Consider the following 26,494-nt stretch of genomic DNA (forward strand, 5'->3'; position numbering starts at 1 on the left):
GAAGGTTTATGGGCCAAACACTGGTAGGTGGGCCGAGTTTAGTTTGAGAACATACTCAGCACGGACTAGTTGGATGAAGGGTCTGTTCAGTGCTGTCAGACTCTGTGAATGACCTGTACTGGTCTTAAAACCATTTTCTTACCTCCCCCGATAAGCATCCACTTGTTTGTTGTTCAAAACTCAGATGAACATAGCCTTGAATATGTTCAATGACCCCACTTCTGAACTCAATTCCTCTTCATAATATACCACTTGCCTCGCTCATTGCCTGCTGCATCTGCCCGACAACTGGCATTGACTGGTGTGGAGGGACTCTGAGACCCCTTAGTACATCCATACATCATTCCTGATGAAGGGCTTGTTCCCGAAACGTTCCCTGTCCTTTTCCTCAGATGCTACCTGACCTGTTGTGCTTTTCCAGTGCCACATTTTTCGACTTTCAACTCCAGTCCTCACTTTCTCCACATTCCAATATGTCACCATTTCAACAATGCACTGCTTTTCTTTTAAACAGCAAAGGCTATAACTTCACATTGCAGCACTGCACTTGCCATGTGTTTGCCAATTGAGACACAGACCTGGACCAACTTCGGGAAGAGGCAAAACACTGAGTTCTGAACAAAAACCGTAGCACACTCAAAACGTTGGCTCTGTTCACCTTTCCACTGATGCTACTCGACCGGTTGGCTTTCTGCAGTATTCGCTGTGTTTGTTCTACACAAATGCTGCTTTCCATTAAAGAACTGCAATCCCTGTCCTCTGGTAACTGACCCTAGTCAGTGGCAATAGGTTCTTCTGATCATTAAGGTAAAAACAATGACTGCAGATGCTGAAAACCAAATACTGGATTAGTGGTGCTGAAAGAGCACAGCAGTTCAGGCAGCATCCAACAAGCAGCGAAATCGACGTTTCGGGCAAAAGCCCTTCATCAGGAATAAAGGCAGTGAGCCTGAAGCATGGAGAGATAAGCTAGAGGAGGGTGGGGGTGGGGAGAGAGTAGCATAGAGTGCAATGGGTGAGTGGGGGAGGAGATGAAGGGGATAGGTCAAGGAGGAGAGGGTGGAGTGGATAGGTGGAAAAGAAGATAGGCAGGTCGGACAAGTCAAGGAGACAGTAACTGAGCTGGAAGTTTGAAACTAGGCAAATGTGGCTGTGGTACCGAGTTTGTTTCACAACATGGTTGAAGAGCTTCAGAGCAGAGGAAATGACCTGGGAGTTGCAGTGGGAGAGGGACTCCCTGAGATTCTTGTAGAGAGAGGAGGAAAACTTCTTCAAGGCAGGCATCCTTGCAAGAGGATTCGCAGTAGGGTTAAAATCAACAAGGTAAAAACAATGACTGCAGATGCTGAAAACCAAATACTGGATTAGTGGTGCTGGAAGAGCACAGCAGTTCAGGCAGCATCCAACGAGCAGCGAAAACACCACGTCTTCTCCCATCATTGACAAAAACCCCTGGAAATCTCCAGTTAACCTTCTTTGCTCCAAAGAGAGCATTCCCAAACTTGGGAATGTCTCCACAAAATGAAAATTGCTCATCCCTGGACATGATGCATGTGTTACAATAGGAAAGAGGTTTTGGCAAAATATTGTCAGTTAGCAGGTGGAAAAATGTTCAGGAAGTAAAACACAAATCCCAGTCTCCAGCTTTGTGAATCTTTAGAAACTCTTTGGGAAGTAGAATTAGAGGAGAATGAAGGATGAACTGACGGACTGAGCAGAGATAGTCCAGACACCGTCCCTTTGTTTAAGAGGCTGATTGACTCTGATATTCTCGGGACATGAACTGACCCGAGGCATTGAAAGAATTCTCTCACATCAGGAATTCAAACCCCTTCTCGGCTCGGGGCCAATGAGAAAATTCGGGAAGAGGCAAAACACTGAAAGGCTCGGAGGGCGACGGTCCCGGTGTAGGAGAGCTCGTTCCTCGTGACATGGATGTGCCTGCAGATGGTGGGATCAGGCTGTTCCCCTGTCTCCATACTGAATGTCCAAGGCTTTATTATGGAAAAGTAACACTGATAGAAGACAATGGCAATTTTGGGCGGGGCGGGTTGAATTATGAATTGAATAGTAGCTTCCGCAAAGACACTGTGCGGCTGGAGCTCCGACCTGTCTCTGTGGCGCAATTGGTCAGCGCGTTCGGCTGTTAACCGAAAGGTTGGTGGTTCGAAACCACCCAGGGACGGAGTGTTTCTTATTCTCGCTCCTACCGCTTTCTTGGCTGCGAAAGTGCACGTTTTTAATGGTGTCAGGAAAATGCTTCCCAAACGGAAATCTTTTCCACTGAGGAAACACAAAGAGGTTTCTGAATTGATTGAATTTCTAACGTGAAGGACTGCGGGTGCTGAGAATGCGAGACAGAAAGCGAAACTGCTGGAAAAACTCAGCAGGTTTGGCTGTACCTGGATGAGGGAAAAAAGAATTCTGAAATGTTGTCTCTGATTCTCTTTTCACGGATGCTGCCTGACCTGCTGAGTTGCTCCTGCAATTTCTGTTCTTGTTTTCAACTGAACGTCCATTTCATCTTTTGGGATGAAATATCCAGACTCGCCATTTGCAGATATTTAACCCTTTTGAAACCTGTGAAGTGATTGGATTCAAACAAACTCTGCAATGAATCACTCTTTCTCAGCTCCACAAGCAGAGAGACCTGGGAAATGAAGCTGTCAGTGTGGTTCTGTATTGGTGGGCCGAGTGGTGAATGCGATGGACATGAAATCCATTGCGGTTCCCCCACGCAGGTGTGAACCCTGCCGACTACAGTTGAGAACTGTCGTCAAAAAGAAAGGGAGATTGCTCCACGGTTTTTTAAAAATGCAAATCAGTGGAGCGGTTGAAGTATTTCAATCACATTGGGACTGGTCGGGAACCTGTAGCCCACTGCATGTCAGGGTGGAACAAGCAGATACCCACAGAGCTGCTTTTGAGGCGATGAGCCAAGAGTTTGGAAATGAGACTAGAACAGTGAGGGGCGTGAAGCCGTGATCGAAATGAAGCAGGTACCTGAGGATTAATGTGTTTTATTTGCCAGTGAAAGATACTGCTTCACAAAGTTGGGCCTGTGGAAGGGAATCAGTGACGGTGATTATCTTTGGTTGTTCACATTGTGAATGTTCCCATTGCTGCGCATGTCCGTGTTAACGTCAGAACTCTGCAGCATGGCGGCGTCAGGAACGCACAGGCCCGGGGCGCAATGGATGACGCATCTGACTCCACCTACCTGTTTGAAATGCAGCTCACAGCTTCTTCACACACCCCAATTAATCTTTCTCATTGTCCTGAAGCCGGCATACGGTTCGAATTCCCGATCTGCAGGAACAAGACTCCTTTCACTGTCTCGCGCCAGTCAGTGTCCCTGATAACATCAGAGTCAAGTCACAGCGCTGTCAGAGGAGGGAAGCTGAAATAGCCCCTCACGCTGCTCACCGGCACATTGCACTTACCGCAACACACCACCCCAACCACTGCGGCTCCCGGGAGTGGAAAGCGAACAAACACCAAAACCCAGTCTCAGCTTTGTAAATCTTCAGGAAATAAGAAAACGGTGCATCCCTTCGGATCTTCCATCCTGGGCTGACAGCCTTGATTTTAAATGGCTGTCCAGTCAGTGCCGATTCGTTTTGGCTGAAAAAAATCTTCCTTCTCTCATCCCAGCATTTCTTGCCAAAGAGAACTGTGCGGCAGAGTTCATGTATATATTTCCTTGTATGGTATTTTGTAAATAACATTCGTTTGCTGGTTGTTTGTATCGGGTATTTCAGGTTCATTAGCCGCTGTTTCAGTCTGTTGGTAGGTTTGTGGGCTACCATGATGCTGAGAGGGTTGAGTTGTCTGGACATCATTTCCCAGATGTCTTTAATGTAAAGTAATGTGGCTAGGGCTTCTGCAGACGTTGTGTCTGCTTGTGTAAGTTTGTTGATGTGTAATTGGCACACTGAGTTTATTGGGTAGGCAAAAGTGAGGACTGCAGATGCTGTAAACCAGAGCATCAGTAAATCAGAGTGGTGCTGGAAAAGCACAGCAGGTCAGATAGCTTCCGAGGAGCAGGAAAATCGACGTTTCGGGCAAAAGCCCTTCATCAGGAATAAAGGCATGACGCCTCCAGGGTAGAAAGATAAATTGGAGGGTGGGGTGTGCTGGGCCGAAGGTATCAAATAGTACAGTAGGTGAATGGCGGAGGGGACGGAAGTGACAGGTCAGAGAGGAGGGTGGAGCGGGTCGGTGGGAAGAGAGATTGGCGGGTCGGACAGGTCATGAGGACAGCGCTGAGTTGGAAGGTTGGAACCGAGGTAAGGTGGGAAGAGGGGAAATGAGGAAACTGGCGAAGTCCGCATTGATGGCCTGTGGTTGAATTTATCTGAGGCGGAAGGTAAGACGTTCATCCTCCAGGCATCGGGTGTGGAGGGAACGGCGATGGAGGAGGGCCAGGACCTGCATGTCCTCGGCAGAGTGGGAGGGGGTGTTGAAATGTTGGGCCATAGGGCGATGGGGTTGATTGGTGCGGGTGTCCTGAAGGTGTTCCTTCAAGCGCTGTGACTTGACTCTGCGAGGAGTCTCCAGTCTCCCCAATGTAGATGAGACCGCATCGGGAGCAATTGATACAAGAAATGACATTGTTGGATACACAGGTGAAAGCCTTCGACCGACCACGGCCCGGATTCGATTTCCGGGCAGGAAAGAAATTTTCAGTAGAGCTGTCAGCGTCTTGGCGCATCTCCCTGGTGGTCTAGTGGTTAGGATTCGGCGCTCTCACCGCTGCGGCCCGGGTTCGATTCCCGGTCAGGGAAGCAAATTTTCAGGGCGTTGGAAGGTTGCCCGGTCTTCTTAAATGAGCCGCACAGTGATTTATTGATCTTCGGAATTCCTGGGTGCTGCAGTGTGTAGTGGCTCGTTGAAATATTGACCTGCTTCAGTTTTGTTTTTATGTGTAGGGATGATTACTTCTGTAGTTAAGTTCTTGGTTCGCGTGCGTTGTTTTCCTGTAGACGCTGTTTTGAATTTACCATTGACTGTTCGCTCTACTGTGACATCTAGAAATGGCACTTTGTTGTTGTTCGCCTCTTTTGTGAATTTTATGCCAGTAAGGAGATTGTTGATGGTGTTGTAGGTTTCCTTTAATTTGTTTTATTTTCTGATGACAAAAGTGTCATCGCTGTAGCGGACTCAAATTTTGGGTTGGATTGTCGAAAGGGCTGTTTGTTCGAGTCTCTGCATTATTGCTTCTGCTAGGAATCCTGATGCTGGTGGTTTCATGGATGTTTCGTTGATTTGTTTGTAGGGCTTGTTACTGAATATGAAGTGGGTGGTAAGGCACAGTTCCACGAGGTTGACAGTGCTATGTTTGCTGATGAAGTTGGTGCTGTGTTTGTGTCTTTGCTTGTTCGAGTAGTGTCTTCAGTTTTCTTTGGCCACGCAGATGTTAATAGATTGAACAGGGCTGTTATGTCAAAGGACATCATTATTACATCCTCTTCAATCTTAGTGTCTTTGGTTTTCAGGAATTCTTGGATGGAGGAAATGGAGTGGTGTGAATCTTCGACTTGATGTTTTAGTCTTCAGTGGAGGCCTTTGACGAGTCTGTATATTGGTGTACCAAGTGGTGAGACTTTGGGCCTGAGGGGGGCTCCTGTTTTGAAGGGGAGGAGAACATCAACACAGTGCCATTTCTAGATGTCACATTAGAGCGAACAGTCAATGGGGAACTTCAAACAAGCGTCGACAGAAAAACAACACACACAAACCAAATACTAAACCACAGAAGCAATCATCCCAACACCCACAAACGAAGATTCAACAGGACATTATTTCAACGAGCCGCTACACACTGCAGCACAGAGAAATTACGAAGAGCACAAGAGAAATACGTATATAGTATATTTAAGGAGAACAGGTACCCAATAAACCAGGTCTGCCGATTTCTCATTGATGCTTCCAAGCTGACTCTCAAAAATTCGATTTTTCCCTCCATTCTTTCCTGTTTGTTTTTTGTGGGTTTTGAAAGCTTTCGTAATCCTCTAACTGAGTGTTGGAGTTGGAAAGTTATGTTGTGGCTGTACAGGACATTGGTTAGACCACTTTTGGGATATTGTATGTAATTCTGGTCTCCCTCCTATCAGAAGAATATTGTGAAATTTGAAAGGGTTCTGAAGCACCAATGGGTCCACAGAGGGGAAGAGGCCCTTCTGCTGCCCTGAGTGTGGGAAGGCCTTCAGTGATTCCTCTGCCCTGCTGACGCACCAGTTGGTCCACACCGGAGAAGGCTGTTCTCCTGCCCCAAGTGCGAGATGGCCTTCAGCAGTTCTTCCCACCTGCTGAGATACCAGTGGGTCCACAATGAGGAGAGGCAGTTCTTCTGCCCCGAGTGCAGGGAGGGCTTTGATCTTTCTTCCGACCTGCTGGCCCACTAGTGGGTCCACATCGGGGAGATGTCGTTCAGTTGCCCTAAGTGCAGGAAGGCCTTCAGCAGTTCCTCAACCCTGCTGAGACACTAGTCCATCCACACCGGGGAGAAGCCGTTCTCCTGCCCCGAGTGTGGGAAGGGTTTTACCCACTCCTCCACACTGCTGAAGCACCAGCTGATCCACCCAGGGTGGTGGAGGCGGGAGGTGGTGGCGGAGGAGGGAGGCCGTTTTGCTGCCCTGAGTGCGCCCTGAATTCCTCCGCTCTGCTGAAGCACCAGTGTGTCCACACTGGGGTGAGGCCCTTCAGCTCTCCCGAGTGTGCAAAGAGGTTCATATTTTCCTGCAACTTGCGGAAGCACCAGCAGGGGCACCAAAGCTCCCAGCAATCAGAACACACCCGCGACGCTGCCTTGGGTCACCCCCCAGGACTGAACATCCTGCCAGTCCTGACAGTGGGTGCAGTGGGAGAGGAGGTGGGCTGTTTTAGTTTTCTGCTGGACTTCAATTGCCTGCCCTACACCCACAACCACAACCCCATGGTGGCTCATGGATTGCACTGCTGCCTCATGGCACCAAGAACCCAGGAATAATTCCACCCGTCGGGGTCTGTGTGCAATTTAGGGAGGGTAGGAAAATGGATCTGACTGGATTACTATTCGAAAGATCAGTGCAGATGTGTTGGGCTGAAGGACCTGTTTCCACATTGTAGGAGTTCAACCATCCTATGAGCTTTGCTTTCAGTGGACACTGCTGCTCATTGAGCCCGGGACTGCACATTGCCAAATGAAATGATCCAGAGAAACCTAAGACCGTAAGACCATCGGAGCAGAAGTTAGGCCATTCGGCCTGGCGAGTCTACTCTGTAATTCGTTAGTGACAAATGTAGCGCAGATGAGATTAGCTTCAGTGTGAAACAGGCCATTTGTCCCAACAAGTCCACACCGACCCTCGGAAGAGTAACCCATCCAGACTCATTTCCATCTGACTAATGTACCTATCTCTACGGGCAAGAAAGCATGGCAAGTCCACAAGACCTGCACATCTTTGGTTTATTAAAGAAAACAGAATCACCCAGAGAAAACCCAAGCAGACACTGGGCGAATGTGCAAATTCCTCACAGACAGTCACCCAAGGCTGGAATCAAATCTGGGTCCCTGGCACTATGAGGCTGCAGTGGTAACCACTGAGCCACTACAAACTGCACGCCGCCATAGGCAAGGAGGAGGTTGGGAGAATACAGCAAACCAGGCAGCACCAGGATATGGAGTAGTCAGGGTTTTGGGTATTAACCCTTCTTTCGGACTGAAACGTTGACTTCTCTGTGAGAAACGATTTACGGGAATGTTGCAGGGGTTTGGAGGACTTGAGCTACAGGGAGAGGCTGAATAGGCTGGGACTGTTTTCACTGGATCATCGGAGGCAGAGAAGTGACCTAATAGAGGTTACAAAATCATGACGGGCATGGACAGGGTAATAGACAAGGTCTTTTCCCTGGGATGGGGGAGTCCAGAACTAGAGGGCAGAGGTTTAGGGTAAGAGACAAATATATTAAATGGGCAACTTCTTCATGCAGCGAGTGGTATATATATGAAATGAGCTGCCAGAGTATATGGGTCAGGTGCTGTCAAATGGGACTAGATTAATTTAGGATATCAGGTCAGCATGGACAAGTTGGACCGAAGGATCTGTTTCCATGCTGTATGTCTCTCTGACGACTGGTAATAATGTAACTTTAAAATAGAGTCCAAGTAACTTTGAATAGTTCAATCTTGTTGAGCTCACCTCCTGAAAAGTTTCAGATGAATCCCTCTGAGAGATACTGTTTAAACATGCTGAGTTGGACAAAGTATCCCTTCAAGTTCAACACAAACCCAGAGTTGAAGAAGTCAGAAGTCAGAACACTAAGGGGACCAAAACGGAGAGAGATCTAGGGTTGCGGGTTATTAGCACCTAGAAAATGGAGTCGTGGGTAGACAGGGTGAAGAGGGCTTTTGGCATGCTTGCTTTCATTGGTCAGAGCATTGAGCACAGGATTTGGGACGTCTTGTTGCAGCTGTCACACATGCCACACAACAACGATAGGCGTGGCCCTGCCCCCCTCTGACTGGCTGTCCCTTTGAATATCTGGGGGAAGATTAGACCCACCTGCCTGTGTGTGGCTCATATGTACTTATCCAAATAATTTTAAACATTGTAACATGACCTGCATCCACCACGTTCTCTGACAGTTCATTCCACACACGAACTACCTTCAATGTAAAAAACGTTGCCCCCCTCCGTCCTTTTTAAATCTTCTCCCTCTCATCTTAAAAATATACTCCCAGACTTTGAACTCCCTACCCTTCAGGAAAAGACGCTGGTTATTCACCTTATCTTTGTCCCTCATGACTTCATAAACCTCCATAACCTCCACCCTCAACCTCCTCCACTCCAGTGAAAGAAAGTCCCAGCCTATGCCGTCTATAAATCATTCTGGCAACATCATAGTTAAAAAAGGTGAGCTTTAAGAATTGACTGAAAGGGCAGTGAAGATTCAACCAGCTGACAGTGGATCTGAAATCACATGTAGATCAGATCAGATCAGGTTCGGAGAGAAGGAAACCAGATAGGTTTTTACAACAAACCACAACAGTTTCATCATTAGACTCTTAATTCCAGTTTTATATTGAATTCAGATTCCACCATCTGCCGTGGTAGGTTTTGAACCCAGGTCCGCAGGACATTACCTGGGTGAATAGTCTGGTGACAATAAATTCGGCCATCACCTCCCCTGGACACATTGGCATATTGTGTTTAGAGGTAACAAAGGAGCAAGAGGTTTCAGCAGCTGCTAAGTTGTTGATATTACACAAGGGAACATCAGCACTCTCAGTAATGGCACACACTGAAGCCAGGACCCTGTTTCAGAGGTAAGGGCTCGGGAACCATAAGAAATAGGAACAGGAAAATGCCATTCAACCCCTTGAGCCTGCTTCTCCATTCAATAGGATTGTGGCTGATCTGACATTCTCCACTTGCACTTTCCTGCCCTTTTCCTATAACTGTTCATCCCCCAACTGATCACGAATTTATTGATCCTAGTTTTAAATGTGACACGAAGGCTGTCAACAGAGTTACTGGGATGGGGGAGGGGGGAGCTCAGGTCGAACTTCGGGACTAAAACAATGGCTTCACACTTCACAATGTTTAACTAAGGGAATGTTTATAGCTAAAACTTCCTGAAGAAGGGCTCATGCCCGAAACGTCGATTCTTCTGCTCCTTGGATGATGCCTGACCTGCTGCGCTTTTCCAGCAACACATTTTCAGCTCTGATTTCCAGCATCTGAAGTCCTCACTTTCTCCTGAATAATCCCATGGAGTCTCACAGAGTGACACAGATGTACAGCATGGAAACAGACCCTTCGGTCCAACTCGTCCATGCAGCCCAGATATCCTAACCTAATCAAGTCCGATTTGCCAACACTTGGCCCAAATCCCCATAAATATTTCCTATTTTTATACACATCCAGATGCATTATTAATGCTGTAAATATACAGGCTCCACCACTTACTCCAGCAGCTCATGCCGTACATGCATCACCCTCTGCGTGAAAAGGTTGCCTCTTAAGTGCATTCTATATATTTCCCCTCCCCTTCCTAAAACTATTCCCTCTAGTTCTGGACTCCCCCATCACAGGGAAAAGAACTTGTCTATTTGCCCTATCCATATCCCTCATGATTTTATAAACCTCTATAAGGTCACCCCTTAGCCTCCGACGCTCCAGAGAAAACAGTGGATTCAGCCTCGCCCTATAGCTCAACCATCCAACCCTGGCAACACCCTTGTAAATCTTTTCTGCACCTTTTCTAGTTTCACAACATCGTTCCGATAGGAAGCAGATCAAAACTACATGCAATATTCCAAACGTGGCCTGACCAATGTTCTGTACAGTGGCAACATGAGGTCCCAACATCTATCCTCGATGCTCTGACCAACAAAGGAAAGCATACCAAACACCTTCTTTACTACCCAATCTGCCTGCGTCTTTACTTTTAAGGAACGATCAACCTGAATTCCAAGGTCTCTTTGTTCAGCAACACTTCCAAGGAACTTCCCATTAAGTGTAAAAGTCCTGCTCTGATTTGTTTTTCCAAAATGCAGCACCTCATATTTATCTATATTAACCTCCATCTGCCACTTCTCAGCCCATTGGCCCATCTGATCAAGGTCCCATTGTAATCTGAGGTAACCTTCTTTGCTGTCCACAACACCTCCAATTTTGGTGTCATCTACAAACTGACTAACTATACCTCCTCCGTTTACATACAAATCATTTATATAAATGACAAAAACTAGCGGACCCAGCATCGATCCTTGTGGTACACCATTGGTCACAGGGCTTCAGTCTGAAAAGCAACCCTCCATCACCACCCTCTGTCTTCTGCCTTCGAGCCAGTTCTGTATCCAAATGGCGAGTTGTCCCTGCATGCCATGAGATTAAACCTCGCTCACCAGTCTCCCATGAGGAACTTTGATGAATGCCTTCCTGAAGTCCATATAAATCACGTCCATCGCTCTGCCCTCATCAATCCACTTTGTACTTCTTCAAAAAACTCAATCATGTTCGTGAGACATGATTTCCCAAGCATAAAGTCATGTTGACTATCCTTAATCAATTCTTGCCTTTCCAAATACATGTAAATCCTATCTCTCAGGATTCTCTCCAAAAACTTGCCCGTCACGGATGTCTGCCTCACCGGTCTATAGTTCCCTGGCTTTTCCTTACCACATTTCTTAAATAGTGGCACCACGTTAGTCACCCTCTAGCCTTCCGGAACCTCACCTGTGACTATTGATGACACAAATATCTCAGTGAGAGGCCCAGCAATCACTTCCCCAGTTTCCCACAGAGTTCTAGGGTACTCCTGATCAGGTCCTTGGGATTTATCCACTTCTATGCATTTCAAGATATCCAGCAATTTCTCATCTGTAATATGGGAATTTTTTCAACATGTCACCATCTACTTTCTCACATTCTATATCTTCCATGCCTTTCTCCACAGTAAACACTGATGCACAAAATCCGTTGAGTATCCCCCCACCCCCCTCCCCGCCCAATCCGATCGACTGCAGCTCCACACAAAGGCTGCCTTGGTGATCTTTGAGGGGCGCTATTCTCTCCCTTGTTATACTTTTGGCCTGAACGTATTTATAAAATATCCTTTGGGTTATCCTTAACTCTATTTGCCAAAGCTATCTCATGTCCCCTTTTAGCCCTCATGATTTCTCTCTTAAGTATGCTGTACTGTCTTTATTCTCTCAGGATTCATTCGATCTCTCTGTCGATACCTGACGTATGAATCCTTCGTTATCTTTACCAAAATCTCAATTTCTCTGGTCATCCAGCATGCCCTACACCGACCAGCCTTTCCTTTCACCCTAACAGGAATATACTGTGTGTGGATTCTTGATATCTCATATTTGAAGGCTTCCCATTTTCCAGCAGTCCTTTAACCTGCAAACAACTGCCCCCAATCAGCTTTTGAAAGACCTTGCCTAATACCTGAGTCTTCCTCCAATTTAGAACTTCAACTTTTAGATCTGATATATTATTTTGAATCACGATTGTAATGTTAATAGAATTATGGTTGCTGGCCCTTAGGTTTTGCACCCTCGCCAGTATGTACATCCTCGTTGTGAATTAGAAAATTTCCTTGTGCACACTTAAAAAATTTCTCTATTTGGCGGATAAGTAAATGGGCAGAAGTTTTCGCTTGGGTCAACTCTTCCTTCATTCCCATCAACCCTAACCCCATTCCCACCCCAACAGTCCAACGGCACTTTACCTTGCAACTGCTGAATGTGAGACACTAGCCCATTTACCTGCTCCCTCCTCACTATCCAAGGGCCAAACTTACCTTCCAGGTGAAGCGGTACTTTACCTGCTCTTCCCACAACCCAGTCTACTGCATTTGCTGCTCACAATGTGGCCTCTTCTGCATTGGTGAAAACGAAACATAAACTGGGTAACTGCTGCACAGAACATCTACGTTCTGCCCGCAAAAAGACCCTGAGCTTCCAGTTGCCTGCCAATTCCACACCCCATCCTGTTCCCTGGCCAACATCTCTGTCTCAGGTTTGCAGTAGTGTTCCAGTGAAGCTCAGCACCAGCAGAACGAAGAACACCGAATATTTCACTTCGGGACCATACATCTGTCCGGTCCCAATATCGAATTCAATAATTCTAGGGCCTGAAATCCATAGTATCCTCGTCCCGACCATACACACCAAGACTTGTTATCACGCAGTCTGTCATTGCACACGATGTATTCTGAGCCACGAACAGTCTCCATTCACCCTCCCACACGGATCGTTATCAACTCCCTTTCCTGTCCAACAATTCTTCCCTCGCTTTGGGCTCTGTCCTGATCTGTCATTTCCTGCATCTGCCTTCCTCCCACAATATCTCCTGCATATAAACCAACGTTTTCCCAATCACCATCTGTTCTGTGGAAGTGTCACCGGCAACTACTGTGTTTTTGTTTCTGATATACACCATCCACAGTTCTTTCACCTTTTTATTGAGGTAGAGTTGGCAATTGTTTCGCGAGACAGAAGGAGAGGGGGGAGAGACAGAACAGACATGAACTATTGATCTCCGTGGTTACTCATAATGTAAAATCATTGCAGTGCGATCACTTCCCTGAAGTATGAATAGAGGGAAGGAGCCATCCGTGACCGTGTCGCGGAAAGGTAGCGTGTCTGACTCCAGCTTGGAAGGTGGCGTGTTTGAATCACGTCAGATTCACTGACGTCGTTGTTGGGCTAAATGCTCCTCTCCCCCAGTTCATCACGGGGTTTAAACACAGCCGTCTCCCTCTGGGCAGCCGCTTCGTTCAGTTGGTGAGAGCGCGGTGTGAATAGCATATTACCGATATTTTTACAACATAATCCAGAGTCTCCCGTCTTTATGTTTCAATCTATCAGGAGAGTGACAGCGAGTTCAGATAGAAATGTTTCCCACCAACAGCAAATCCTTTCCTCTCACTGGACACAGTTAAAATTATCTTTATTCAACAGAGGGTGCGGAAACTACAGTCTGACGGCCCCTCTCCACATTAACGGTGAGCCTGAATTTTATAAACGGTGTCAGTAAAATCCAGTGGCGGACACTGATTTGGTTCAATCGATTTTTTTTGCCAAGTGTAATTCACCGAGAGGATGCTGCTGTGTGAAACAGCGTGGGGAATTACTGCAGGGCCTCCTGCGCATGGAACAGACCTCAACTGATGTGTTTCACCTTCACCAGTTTATTCCTATCTCGGAGAAGAGAGATTTGATGATTAGGACCATAGCAGCCAGACAGAAAACAGGAGAAGAGCACTCAGACCTTCACAAGCTTGACACCACAGCTGGGTCATCGTGGCCTGTGTATCAGTATGGGATAGTAATCTGCATCTACTGACTGGAAGCACAGCAAATTGGAGTGTTGGTGGGACTGTCACACAGGAGAAAACGGCTTCGACCTATCAACTGGAGTGGCTCCCAATGCGCAACTCCGCTCACCTCAACTGAATAACTGTAAACAAATTACTCAGTAATTCAAAGGAATACTCGGTTTTGAATCTGCATTGTGTCATGTACCTTCGAGAATGATGTCAAAACACCTTCATTGCTGTGATGGATAATCCTGTTGGGCAGAATATATCCGTTGTCAAATTTCCTACATTCTGTTGGTCCAACTCCGATTTCACTCAGAATCACGAAATGTGTGACAGCGCAGACTGAGGCCATGCAGCCCACCTTAGCTCTGCTGGTTCAACACAATATGTAAATAAGTGTCTCATTCTGTCGCCTTCTCCCTGTAAATCTGCACATTGTTACATTGAACATGCCCACCGAATTCCCTTTTGTGTCCATTGAATCTGCCTTTTTGTCACTGTCAGACAGTGACTTACTGACCCCACTCCCTGTGCGAAAACGGTCTTCCTAATGTCACTTTTACTTATTTTCCTGATGACCTTAAATCTCTGCCAAATCGTTCTCGATCCTTTCAGGCCTGGGAGCATTTTCACTGCATTATTTCCTCTGTCTAAAACCCTCATGACGTGGAAAACTTCAATCAGACCAGGTTTCAGCCCTCTGTTCTCCAAAGAGAGCTGCCCCAAACTTTCCAATCTCCCTTCATTGCTGACATTCCTCAGGACGGTACCATTCACGTTAACCTGTTCAGCGCCGTCTGCAATCACTTCACTTCCCCGCTTCCTGAAGTATCACCCTCAGAATTGAGCATAATACAGGTGGAGGATTCATTCAGACTCGCATTGCGCGGGCGAAAAATCTGCAATACTTGTTCTCACTTTCACCACGTGTTTCCCTTCGCCGTGTTCACTGCAATAGCAGCTCTGCGCCGTCCCAAATTCAGGCAGTCCGATCTAAATTAACGAAGCGGCTTTAATTGACAAAATTGATCGGGCATTTTTGGTCATATCAATTTAAGGAATGATGGTTCGCCTGGGATTGGAACCCGGGAACTCTCACACGGCTGCATATGCTCGAAGACCCAAAGCAAGAATCACATCCCAGACTAACGAGCCACCAGCCATGGGTGCAGTCACCTCCTGAAGCAGCTGAGACTTGCTCAGTACGAAATTCATTGTACATTGCTCCCAGAATTGCAAGCAGGGAAGAGTTTCAAGAACATCTGCTTCTCGATCTGTCTCCCTGCTCCCAGGACGCTGCTGTTTGTACTGTCCCCAGGAACCGGGCTCTCTCCACTGTTGGATAATTGAACCATTTCGTTTCTACTTACATGCTGTGCTGGTGGAAGGCAGAGCCCATTCACTCTTCTGCTCTCTCACACTGTTACGTGAGGCAGGTTAAGTCAGTTACAGTCATGCGGAGGAAATGGGCAACTTTGAACTTGATCCAAAGGTCCTGTTAACGGAGAGACAGAAAGATGTTGTGCTGTCGGGACAGAGAGAAATGGACACCGGAGACTCTTCCCTCAGGTAAATTGATATGAGTGCATTTTTGTGCAGCCTGCTTGGTGTTCAGAATTTGTCCTCACACAGCAATCCTGTAGAAAGTCATTTATTACACGGACGTTCGTTTCTTTACTGCAGGAAATGGACTAAAACAGCAAGTCATGTGTTTCGACTTCACCGGTTCATTGCCATCTGAGATAAGAGTTTTCATACGAGATCAGGCCACAGCGACGGAGAACAGGACAAGACATCTCAGATCTCCACAAGGCTGCCAGCGCAACTGTGTAAATTTGACCTGTGTATCGATATTGAGCTCAGATACCCGAAGTTTTGGGAAGCAAACGACATGGCAAGGAAAAGAACAAAGCGCCGTAAAAGATATTTAGACACTCCGGAAGTCGTTTGAAAGGCAAGATGCTGAACAGAGTGCCACCACCAATGAAAGTCGCTCAAGGAGGCACTGAACGATAAGAAAGGATGGTTACGGATCCATCGACCTCTAGGTGATGGGCCCAGCACGCCCCCGCTGCGCCACTCTGCCCCTACACACGGAAGCCTTTGCCACGGGTCCTTTCAGCCTTTCGTCAGGCGCGTGGTATGCACGTTGGAGACTGATGTCAAAGATCTCCACTGCTGTCATCTTATATGGTGTTCCGCAGACATATGGAGACTGTGTCAATATAAACTATTTCTAACTACCCTCATTCTCCTTTGATTTCACTCTGAATAGACGCCATGCGGCCCACCTTCGCTCTGCTGGGTCGACACCGAAAGTAAACGTGGGTCTCTATTCGTATTCGTCTCTCTTGCCTTCTCCATGTAATTCTGCACATTGTTACTTTAAACATGACCACCGGATTCCCGTTTGCGTCTAATAAATCTGCCTCTTTGTCAGTGTCAGTTAGGGGTTTACTGACCCCAACCACTCCCTGTATGAAAGCATTCTTCCTAATGTCACTTTTGGTTCTTTTCCTCATGACTTTAAAACTCTGCCGAATCGTTGTCGATCCTCTCAGGCGTGGGAACATTTTGACTACATTACTTACTCTGTCTAGACTTTGCATGACTTGAAAAGCTTCAATCGTGTCAGATTCAAACTTCTGTACTCCTAAGAGAGCTGTCCCAAATTTCCAATCGACCCTCATCGCTGACATCCCTCAAACACCGCACCACTCACGTCAACTTATTCAACGCTATCTCCAATCATTTCACTTCGCTGCTTTCTGTCCCATTGGTCCTCCAGGGAGCCCAACCCCGTTTTACGAAGGTGCTTTTTGAGAAAATTAATGGGGCATTTTTGCACAAATCAAGTTAAGAGACGCAGCCTGTTTTGGGAGTTGAATCTAGGACCGCGCACAAGTCTGTACAGTTAAAGACTCTCCCTGAGAATCATGCCCCTAGACCAACAAGCCAAAGAGCGGCTATTTCCCCACCACAAACCTCTTGAGCCATCTGAGACTTGCTTAGTGTGAAATACATTTGACATTGCTCTAAGAATTGCAAGTGACGAAGAGTTTCCAGAACAGCTGCTTCTCATTCTGTCTCCCTGCTGCTGTTTGTCCCGTCCTCAGGAACCGGGCTCCCTCCACTGTTTCGAAACTTTTCTCTGACACCCGAGTGGCCAGTGACAAGCATTGCCCTCCTCAACATAGGATACAGAGAACAGGAGACCCCTCAGAGGTTGTCACCTCAACTGTGCACATTGGGCCAGTATATCATTGTGAAATATTTATGTCGAAGCTTTTTTGGGAAGCAGATGAGAAGGCAAGGTGCAGAACAGAGCGCCGTTATACGGGAAAGCTGCTAAAGACGACGTTGAATGAATAGGAGAGAATGGTCTCTCTTTTGGGTTATGATCCCAATAAGCACGCGTTGTGCCATTCTCCTGCATTGCTCGGCTGTATTTCCAGAGAAGTATTCAGCTTTTCATCTGGCGTGTGGCAGGCACGTTTGAGAATGACTTCAAAAGATCTTCTCTGCTGTCATGTCATTTGCTGTTGTGCAGACACATCGTCGATGTGCAAATATAAACTCTGTCTAAATTCCCACATTCTGTTTTTCGAACTGTGATTTCGCCCAGAATCGCTAATTTTCAAAACTCGCAATATTCAAACTTGAACAAAGTGCTCATAGAAATGATTAGTGAGCACCTGGAAGAAATTCTTCCAAACTTAACTGGGGAATTTCGCTTTGAGTGGTTTTGAACTTTAACTGGAAGGAAGGGAAGTTTGCCTCGAGGCTGTTCAATGTGGAGATGTGTTCTCCATGTAAACTGGTCGTAGTTGACCATCCCAGTGCTTCCCGATGCAGGGCTGCGTGACCCCCAGGGAGGCTAACTTGCAGCAACTGGAGAGAATCCAGAGATGGTGCAGATTCTGCAAAGGTGCTCAAATACTTTCTATCTCTCTTTTAGGTATTTTCCTTGTGTATTCCCTCAGATTGTCACGCATGCAGTTTGCACCCTGGAAAATGATTGCTTTTTTCCTCATGTTCATAATTAAAAGTGTAGTTTCTCATGGAATTGAGCCGCATTGAAAGGAATGGCATATTGATATATATATGTACACGTATTTAGTTTTAGATTAGATTATATTTGAATGAAGTTTTCCTCTAAACACACCTAAGCCTATCTGGCTGAATGAGGGATTTCAGGTTTCTGTGTGCTGGGTATTATGTGATCAGCAGGCATCTGGCAAACTACAGGAACTGCCACCGATGTTATGTTCGTTTTAGTGTACTGCCAATGATCACTTATTTTGTGATTTTTTTTGCAGGAAGACGTGCCGAAAGAAATCTGAAAACAAATGAGACATCAACTTCTGACAGAGCCACTTGATTCATTGGGACTTGAATATCAGCAGCCATTCCAATCAAGAAGACATTGTTGCTTTTGTTTGCTTGAGAGATTTTGGACACTGGTGCGGCAGGAAGAATACTGAGACACCGAGTGAGGGAGATTCAGTGCGCTGACTGTGAAAAGTGCTTCACACCATTTACTCAGCTTGGGGGAATCAAAGTCTCATCCCTGACGGTGGGGATAGACTATGTCCCCGTTCTGATTGTAATATCAAACCCAGACCAACACAAGGAAAGCTCTCCCAATGGGGAAACTGTGGAAATGTGGGGACTGAGGGAAAGGATTCCCTTCCCCATCCGTGTTGGAAACCCACAGACGTATTCACAGCGGGGAGAGGCCATTCACCTGTTCGGTTTGCAGGAAGGGCTTCAGTGGGATCAGCCATCTGGAGACGCACGAGTGGGTCCACAAGTGAGAGAAGCCATTCACGTGCCCCATGTACGGGAAGGGGTTCACTCAGTCAGCTGCACTGCTGACCCACCAGTGGGTCCACACCGGAGAGAGGCCGCTCACCTGCTGTCAGTGCCGGAAGGGCTTCACCTGCTCCTCCTCCCACCTGCAGAGGCACCAGCGCGTTCACGTGCCATCGCAGGGGGGATGGAAGGAGCGATGGCCGAGCGCTGCGAACAACCCAGCTCTGGGGACTCTCAAGTTCGAATCCCGTCGCGGCAGATGGCAGAATTGGGATTCGGTCAGTAATCTGGACTTCAGAATCTAAGGATGAAACCGTTTTCAGAGGGCAAAAACCCACCTGATTCACTCATGTCCTTTTCAGTGATGGAAATTACCGTTGCCAGAAGGGATTCACTCAGTCGTCCCAGCTGCATGCTTTACCCGGCTGTACGAAGGATCCAGTTACAAATCGACAATTCAACTGACCAATAATAAAGAAAGTGTGGTGGGAGGAGTGGGGCTGAGGGTGTGCACTTTGAGCTTCAGGTGCGTTTTTTAAGAAAAGCTACTATTTGTACGCCTTGTGACGTGGAGATCTGAAGCTGCAACAAAGTTGGGTCGCAGTAAAGGTTACCTGAACTTACCGTCAGGCTTAAACTCTCATTGAAAGCTGGGAAATCCAACAGCTTCTCATTTCTTTCAGCCACCAGGACCGAGTTTCCAATGTCGTGTCTCAGAAGGAACAGTGAATGAGTAGATGGCATTGTTCGAAATTGTAAATTTTTTAGCACTGCAGCTTTATTGTTTCATTGACATTGCATGGTTTACTGGCAACAGTGGGAGGTGCGGGCTGTATTCACTTGAAACAAAGTTTTAAAATGACACAAACACCAGGGTATAGTCCAACAGGTTTATTTGGAAGCACTAGGTTTTGGAGCGCTGTTCCTTCATCAGGTAGCTGTTGAGTAGAATGGTAAGACACAGAATATATAGTAAAAGATTATAGTGTCATGCAACATAAATGATACATTGAAGAAACCTGTTAAGTCTTTCATCTTTTAAAATGGGTTGCAGATTTCAGTTCATTAATCTGTAAATCCCAGAACTTCTTTTCGGAACATTCTCCAGGGAACTTAATGTGTTATAAAGGGAGGTGACACCTGAGTTCAGATAACGCATGAGAGCTGTGAGGTTAGAGTCGTTCTGTATCCCAGTCTTGAGTCAGACTTTTTCTATTTCCAAACATATAATCCTGCAAATGCAATTCACCCTAAAGGCTTCTATGTGTGAGTGCATTCATGAGACAGAGCGTCTGTGTGTGTGTGTGTGTGTGTGCATGCTGGGTAAAGTTGCGTGTGATGGAGTATAATTGTGTGAGAAGGTGTGTGCATGAATGTTAGTGTGAGGGGTTTATCAATGTGTTTCTGAGAGAGAGCCTGTCGATCAGAGAGGGTCTGCACGACCGTGTGAGTACGTCTGTGTGTGTGTGCCTCTGTGTGTGTGTGTGTGTGTGTGTGTGTGAGACAGAGAGAGAGATAGGGTTTGTGTGTATTGTGTAGCTGGGTCTCCTGTAGTGAGACATGAATCCAAGGTTTCAGCTGAATTCATTCTCGTGTGTTCCAAACTTGTTATCAGCCTCTGCTCTGCCACTAGATATGATTAAGCAGTTAAGCAGTTTCACAACACACACTGGAGAGGGCAAGGTGAAGGCTTATGTCTGAAACGTTGATTCTCCTGATCCTTGGATGCTGCCTGACCTGCTGTGCTTTTTCAACACCACACTCTCGACTCTGATCTCCATCATCTGCAGTTCTCACTTTCTCCTCATGGGCGAGGTGGGATTTGTCTTTTATTCACTCATTCACTCTTACAGCCTATCCTTGATTGTGGCCCAACTGTGCATCTGCAATCCTCACTTTCTCCTCAGAGAATAGGGCCCCTCAAAGATCAGAAAGGCGGCCTTTGTGAGGAGCCACAGAAAATGGGGGAGATACTAAATGAATATTTTGCATCAGTATTTACTGTGGAAAAGGATATCGAAGATATAGAGTGAAGGGAAAGAGATGGTGACAACTTGCAAAATGTCCAGATTACAGAGGAAGAAGTGCTGGATGTCTTGAAACGGTTAAAGATGGATAAATCCCCAGGACCTGATCAGGTGTAACCAAGAACTCTGTGGGAAGCTAGAGAAGTGATTGCTGGGCCTCTTGCTGACTTATTTGTATCATCGATAGTCATAGGTGAGGTGCCGGAAGACTGGAGGTTGGCAAATGTGGTGCCACTGTTTAAGAAGGGTGGTAAAGACAGTCCAGGGAACTATAGACCGGTGAGCCTGACCACGCTGGTGGCCAAGTTGTTGGAGGGAATCCTGAGGGGCAGGATGTACAGGTATTTGGAAATTCAAGGACTGATTCGGGATAGTCAACATGGCTTTGTGCATAGGAATTCATGTCTCAGAAACTTGACTGAGTTTTTTGAAGAAGTGACAAAGAAGACTGATGAGGGCAGAGCAGTAGATGTGATCTATATGGACTTCAGTAAGGCATTCGACAAGGTTCCCCATGGGAGATTGATTAGCAAGGTTAGATCTCAGGGAGAACTAGCCATTTGGATACAGAACTGGCTCAAAGGTAGAAGGCAGAGGGTGGTGGTGGAGGGCTGTTTTTCCGGCTGGAGGCCTGTGAGCAGTGGGGTGCCACAAAGATCAGTGCTGGGCCCTCTGCTTTTTGTCATTTACATAAATGATTTGGATGCGAGTATAAAAGGTAAGTTAGTAAGTTTTCAGATGATACCAAAATTGGAGGTGTCGTGGACAGCAAAGAGGGTTACCTCAGATTACAACAGGATCTGGACCAGATGGGCCAAGGAGCTAAGAAGTGGCAGATGGAGTTTAATTCAGATAAATGTGAGGTGCTGCATTTTGGGAAAGCAAATCTTAGCAGGACTTATACAATTAATCGTAAGGTCCTAGGGAGTGTTGCTGAACAAAGAGACCTTGGAGTGCAGGTTCATAGCTCCTTAAAATTGGAGTCGCAGGTAGACAGGATAGTGAAGAAGGCGTTTGGTATGCTTTACTTTATTGGTCAGTGTATTGAGTAAAGCATTTGGGCGGTCATGTTGCGGCTGTACAGGACATTGGTTAGGCCACTGTTGGAATATTGCGTGCAGTTCTGGTCTCCTTCCTATCGGAAAGATGTTGTGAAACTTGAAAGGGTTCAGAAAGATTTACAAGGATATTACCAGGGTTGGAGGGAGAGGCTGAACAGACTGGAGCTGTTTTCCCTGGCGCATCAGAGGCTGAGTGGTGACCTTATAGAGGCTTACAAAATTATGAGGGGCATGGACAGAATAAATAGGCAAAGGTTTTTCTCTGGGATCGGGGAGTCCAGAACTAGAGGGCATAGGTTTAGTGTGAGAGGGGAAAGATAGAAATGAGAGCGAAGGAGCAACTGAATCACGCAGAGGGTGGTACATGTATGGAATGAGCTGCCAGAGGAAACGGTAGAGGCTGGTACAATTGCCACATTTAAGAGGCTTTTGAATGGCTATATGAATAGGAAGGGTTTGGAAGGATATGGGCTGGGTGCTGGCAGGTGGGACTAGATTGGGTTGTGATATCTGGTCGGCATGGATGGGTTGGACTAAATGGTCTGTTTCCATGCTGGACATCTCTGTGACTCTATGATTTTGTCTGGCAGCTCAACGTTTGTATATCTATTCCCCAGGGTGGAGGAAGTCCAAAACTAGAGGTGTTTAGGCTGAGAGGGAAAAGATTTAAAAGGGACTGAACGGGGTAACCTTTTCACACAGAGCGTGGCATGTGTTTGGAATAAGCTGCCAGAGGCAGTGGTCGAGGCTGGAAGAATTATAACACTTAAAAGGCATCTGGATGGAGGTATGAATAGGAAGGGCTGAGAGAGATATGGGCCAAATGCTGGCAAATGGATCACGAGGTTAATTTAGGAAATGTTGTCGGCGTGGACCGAAAGGTTTGTTTCTGTTCTCTGCAACTCTATGACGGTATTTCTACATATTCTGAACCAATTTCACAAGACTAGGAATAGGCCATTCCAAGTTTACCAGCTGTCCTCAATTGTGGCCTAACTGCGCAGATTTCAATGCAAGTTGCAGAAACATGTCTGCAGCTTTTTTTCTAAACATTTGAATGTGCTTTCAGACATTACTGATGTTTCTGAATACATCATTTTAGCTATTCTCAATGTTAAAGGTCAGCCATTTCTCACGCTTCCCTTCTCCACCCCCACCCCAGGTCGCCATCACCATCCATTCTCTCTCTATCATTAGAAGGGTTTGATACAGCGATCAAAGAGGGCTCGAGACATGAGAAAGGACGGGGGGGAGGGTACTCAGAGTGAGATTTGACCGGGGGCGCAGAGACTGGGTGAAGAGAAAGAGAGAAAAGGGGTAGGAGAACAGAGCATCGGGGGTAGAGAATGCATGGGGGTACACAGGGTGGGAGCAGACAGAGAGAATGTGGTGAAGAGGATTGGGGAGGAGAGAGAGAATGCAGAGTTGCAAAGTGTGAAGTGAAAACAAATTGGTTGCAGAGTGTGGGGAGAGAGAATGGACAGGGCAGTGGGTGGGGAGAGAATGGACGGGGGAAATGGGTGGGGAGAGAATTCACGGGGAAGTGGATAGGGAGAGATTGGACGGGGAGCAGTGAATCAGGACAGAATGGACACGGGGCAGTGGGTAGGGAGAGAATGGACGGGGCAGTGGGTGGGGAGAGAATGGACGGGGCAGTAGGTGGGGAGAGAATGGATGGGGTCAATGGGTGGGGAGAGAATGGACGGAGCAAAGGTTGGGCTGAGAATGGACGGGGTAGAGGGTGGAGAAAGAGAGCAACAATGAATGGCAGGAGAAGTTGGGGGAGAGAAGGAATGGATGGGGGCAGAGTGTGGGAGGTGAGAGAAAATGAGTGTGAGGGAAGTGACTGGATTGGGGAAGGCAGAGGGTGGAGCGATAAAGGGAATGGATGGGGACAGAGGGTGGATGAGGGACTGGACAGAGGGCAGAGGGTGCAGAGATAGAATGGACGGGGTGGGGAGAGTGGCATGTGTGGGAGAGAGAGAGAAGGGATTGGTAGGTTAGGGTAGAGAGAGAGAATGGACAGGGGATGCTATGGGTGGCGGTGAGGGAATGGACATGGGACGCTGTGGGGATGATTGGATGGGGAGGTGAGAATGCATCCCACCCACTCCCAGCATCCCTTTCTCTGCACATGTGCAGTGCAGACTTTTCTGAATGACACGAGAGACGAGTCTGGAACACTGTGTGAGTGCAGTCACCCTCACATCCTGGCATCAGCAAACCACTGCCTTTCTGTTTTAAAAACTAAATAAAGATGTGGGCTATACACTAAGGATGGCGAGATGTGGCTGAGAAACTGAACAGAGGGTCAGCACTTTCAGGAGAGGGGAGCTGGGCAAAGGCAGGAGGATGGAAGGATGAATTTGGGTTGGAATACATTGAAATGTTTAGGAATTGAGAGACAGAGATTTCGGTTAGAAGAAAGAGAAGGCTGTACTGTGCAAAACAAAATTTTCTCATCCTATTTTCTATCTTGCACTGACAGCAGTGATCTGTTTTCTCAAGTTATTAGCAGAGGAGGATTTGCTTTTCAGGCATGGACAAGAAATTTAGTCAGGGCCTGAATATCAGCAGTGTTTGAATCCAGGAGGGGAAATGTTTGTCTGCAGGAAATGATTTCAAATATCAACATGCATTGAGAATCCCCGTGAATACACGCAGCCTGCGTGGGAGTACTCAAAGATTCTAATTGCGGAGAGAACTTTAACTTTTCAGCGAAATGTGGACCAGTGTTCTCGCTATAGACGAGCCCTTCATTGGATCGTTGAATCTGTCGTGTAACAACGACCCCTGCCCCGTGGAAACTCTATGGAAGCAAATTGAATTCCTCAAACTGATTGGAGTGTCACCAGGATTGGGGAGAAGCCAATTGATTGCCGAGAGCTGGAGAGGGGATTCCTCGCAGCGCCAGGGACCTGGGTTCAATCCCACGCTCACAGTGACTGTGTGGATTTTGCACTTTCCTACCACTCCCCCACCCTCTGTCCGCGTCGGTTTCCTCTGGGTGCTCGGGATTTCTCCCATGTTCCAAAGTTGTGCAGGCTAGAGTGGATTGGGCGTTCTAAATTCAGGGATTAGCTGTGGGGTTATCGGGTGGGTCGGGGGGTGGGGGTATGTTCTTCGGAGGGTCAGTGTGGACTTGGTGGGCCAAACAGCCTGTTTCTATAGTGAATCCCCCAACGTGTCTGCAGCCTGGCTTCCAGCTCCATCTCTCTGTGCCGAAGGTCCTCCAGTATGTGCATTCCTTCGTTTCCAGCACCCAGAACGAAAGACAAGTCCCACCCTGCCCTCTCCAATGTGTGTTGTGTAACTGCTTAATCATTTTTAGTGGGCCAGCAAAGGCTGATAGCCAAGTTCGGAAACCAGGAGGATGGCCTCAATCGCGACCATGGGTTCATGTCACATGACAGGTAACCCCACTTTACTGTTACGCTCTCTCTCTCTCTCACTCTCACACACACACACACACACTTACATACTCACACGTTCGTGCAGAGCCTTTCCGATAGACATGCTCTCTCTCAGACACACACTAATACGCCCCCCACTCACACCCACGCATACATCTTCGCACATGATTACACTCCATCACACACACACTTTACCCAGCCTGCACGCGCACATACACACTGTCTCTCTCATTCATGCACTCACACATTTGGGGTGAATTTGCATTTGCAGGATTATGTATTTGGAAATAGAACCAGTCTGACTCAATATTGGGACACAGACAGTCTCTCACCTCACAGCTTTCATGATTTGTTTGATGTGAGGTGTTACCTCCTTTTAGAAAACATCAAGTTTCCTGGAGAACGTGACTTAAAAGAAGTTCTGGAATGTACATATTAGTGAACCGAAAAGATGAAAGATTTAACAGTAATCTCGGTTTCTTCAATACGTCACTTATGTTGAATGACACTCTAATGTTATTGCGATATATTCTGTGTCTTGTGATTCTACACCACAGCTACCTGAAGGAGCAGCACTTCGAAACCTCGTGCTTCCAAATAAACCTGTTAGAATATACCCTGGTGTTTGTGAGATTTTAAAACTTTGTTTCCAGTGAATACAGCCCACACCTCCCACTGTTGCCAGTAAACTTTGCAATTCCAATGAAACAATGAACCAGAAGTCCTGAAAAAATATACAATTTGTAACAATATTAGCTACTCATTCACTGGTCCTTCTGAGACATGACATTAGTGCTGGAGGCTGAAAGAAATGAGCAGCTTTAAAACAAAAACCTGTTGGACCTCACAGAGTCTAAGCCGGGCGGGAAGTTCAGGTAACCTTTACTACGACCCTATTTTGTTACAGCTTCAGATTTCCCCAGGAAAAAAGGCATACAAAAAGTAGTTTTTAAAGAAAACACCTCCAGGTCAAAGTGCACCCAGTCCCCCCACCCCACTTTCTTTGTTGGTCAGCTGAGTTGTCCGTTTGTAACTGGATCCCTGGTACAGCCGGGTAAAACATGCAGCTGGGATGACTGAGTGAACCCTTTCCCGCAAAGGCAGTTTCCTTCACGAAAAAGGACATGAGTGAATCAGATGGTGTTTTTTTCCCCCTAAAAGTGGCCTCATCCTTAGATTCTGAAGTCCAGATTACTGACCGAACTCCAATTCTGCAATCTACCGCAGTGGGATTCGAACCTGGGACGCCCCAGTGCTGGGTTCATCGGAGCACTTGGCCATCGCTTCTTCAATCCCCTTGTGCTGGCACGTGAACCCGATGACACCTCCGAACGTGGGAGAAGCAGGTGAAGCC

General features: G+C 46.9%; 2 non-coding genes across 2 annotated transcripts; both read left to right on the forward strand.

The window, feature by feature from the left end:
• The first annotated feature begins 2,111 nt into the window (after positions 1-2,111).
• On the forward strand, positions 2,112-2,185 carry trnan-guu (transfer RNA asparagine (anticodon GUU)). Its single transcript has one exon. It is a non-coding gene; the product is annotated as a tRNA-Asn (tRNA).
• Positions 2,186-4,715: 2,530 nt separating this feature from the next.
• trnae-cuc (transfer RNA glutamic acid (anticodon CUC)) lies at positions 4,716-4,787 on the forward strand. The gene has a single exon. It is a non-coding gene; the product is annotated as a tRNA-Glu (tRNA).
• The last annotated feature ends 21,707 nt before the right edge of the window (positions 4,788-26,494 follow it).

This window comes from Chiloscyllium punctatum, chromosome 36 (assembly GCF_047496795.1).
Source record: "Chiloscyllium punctatum isolate Juve2018m chromosome 36, sChiPun1.3, whole genome shotgun sequence".
In the NCBI taxonomy this organism is placed as follows: Eukaryota; Metazoa; Chordata; class Chondrichthyes; order Orectolobiformes; family Hemiscylliidae; genus Chiloscyllium; species Chiloscyllium punctatum.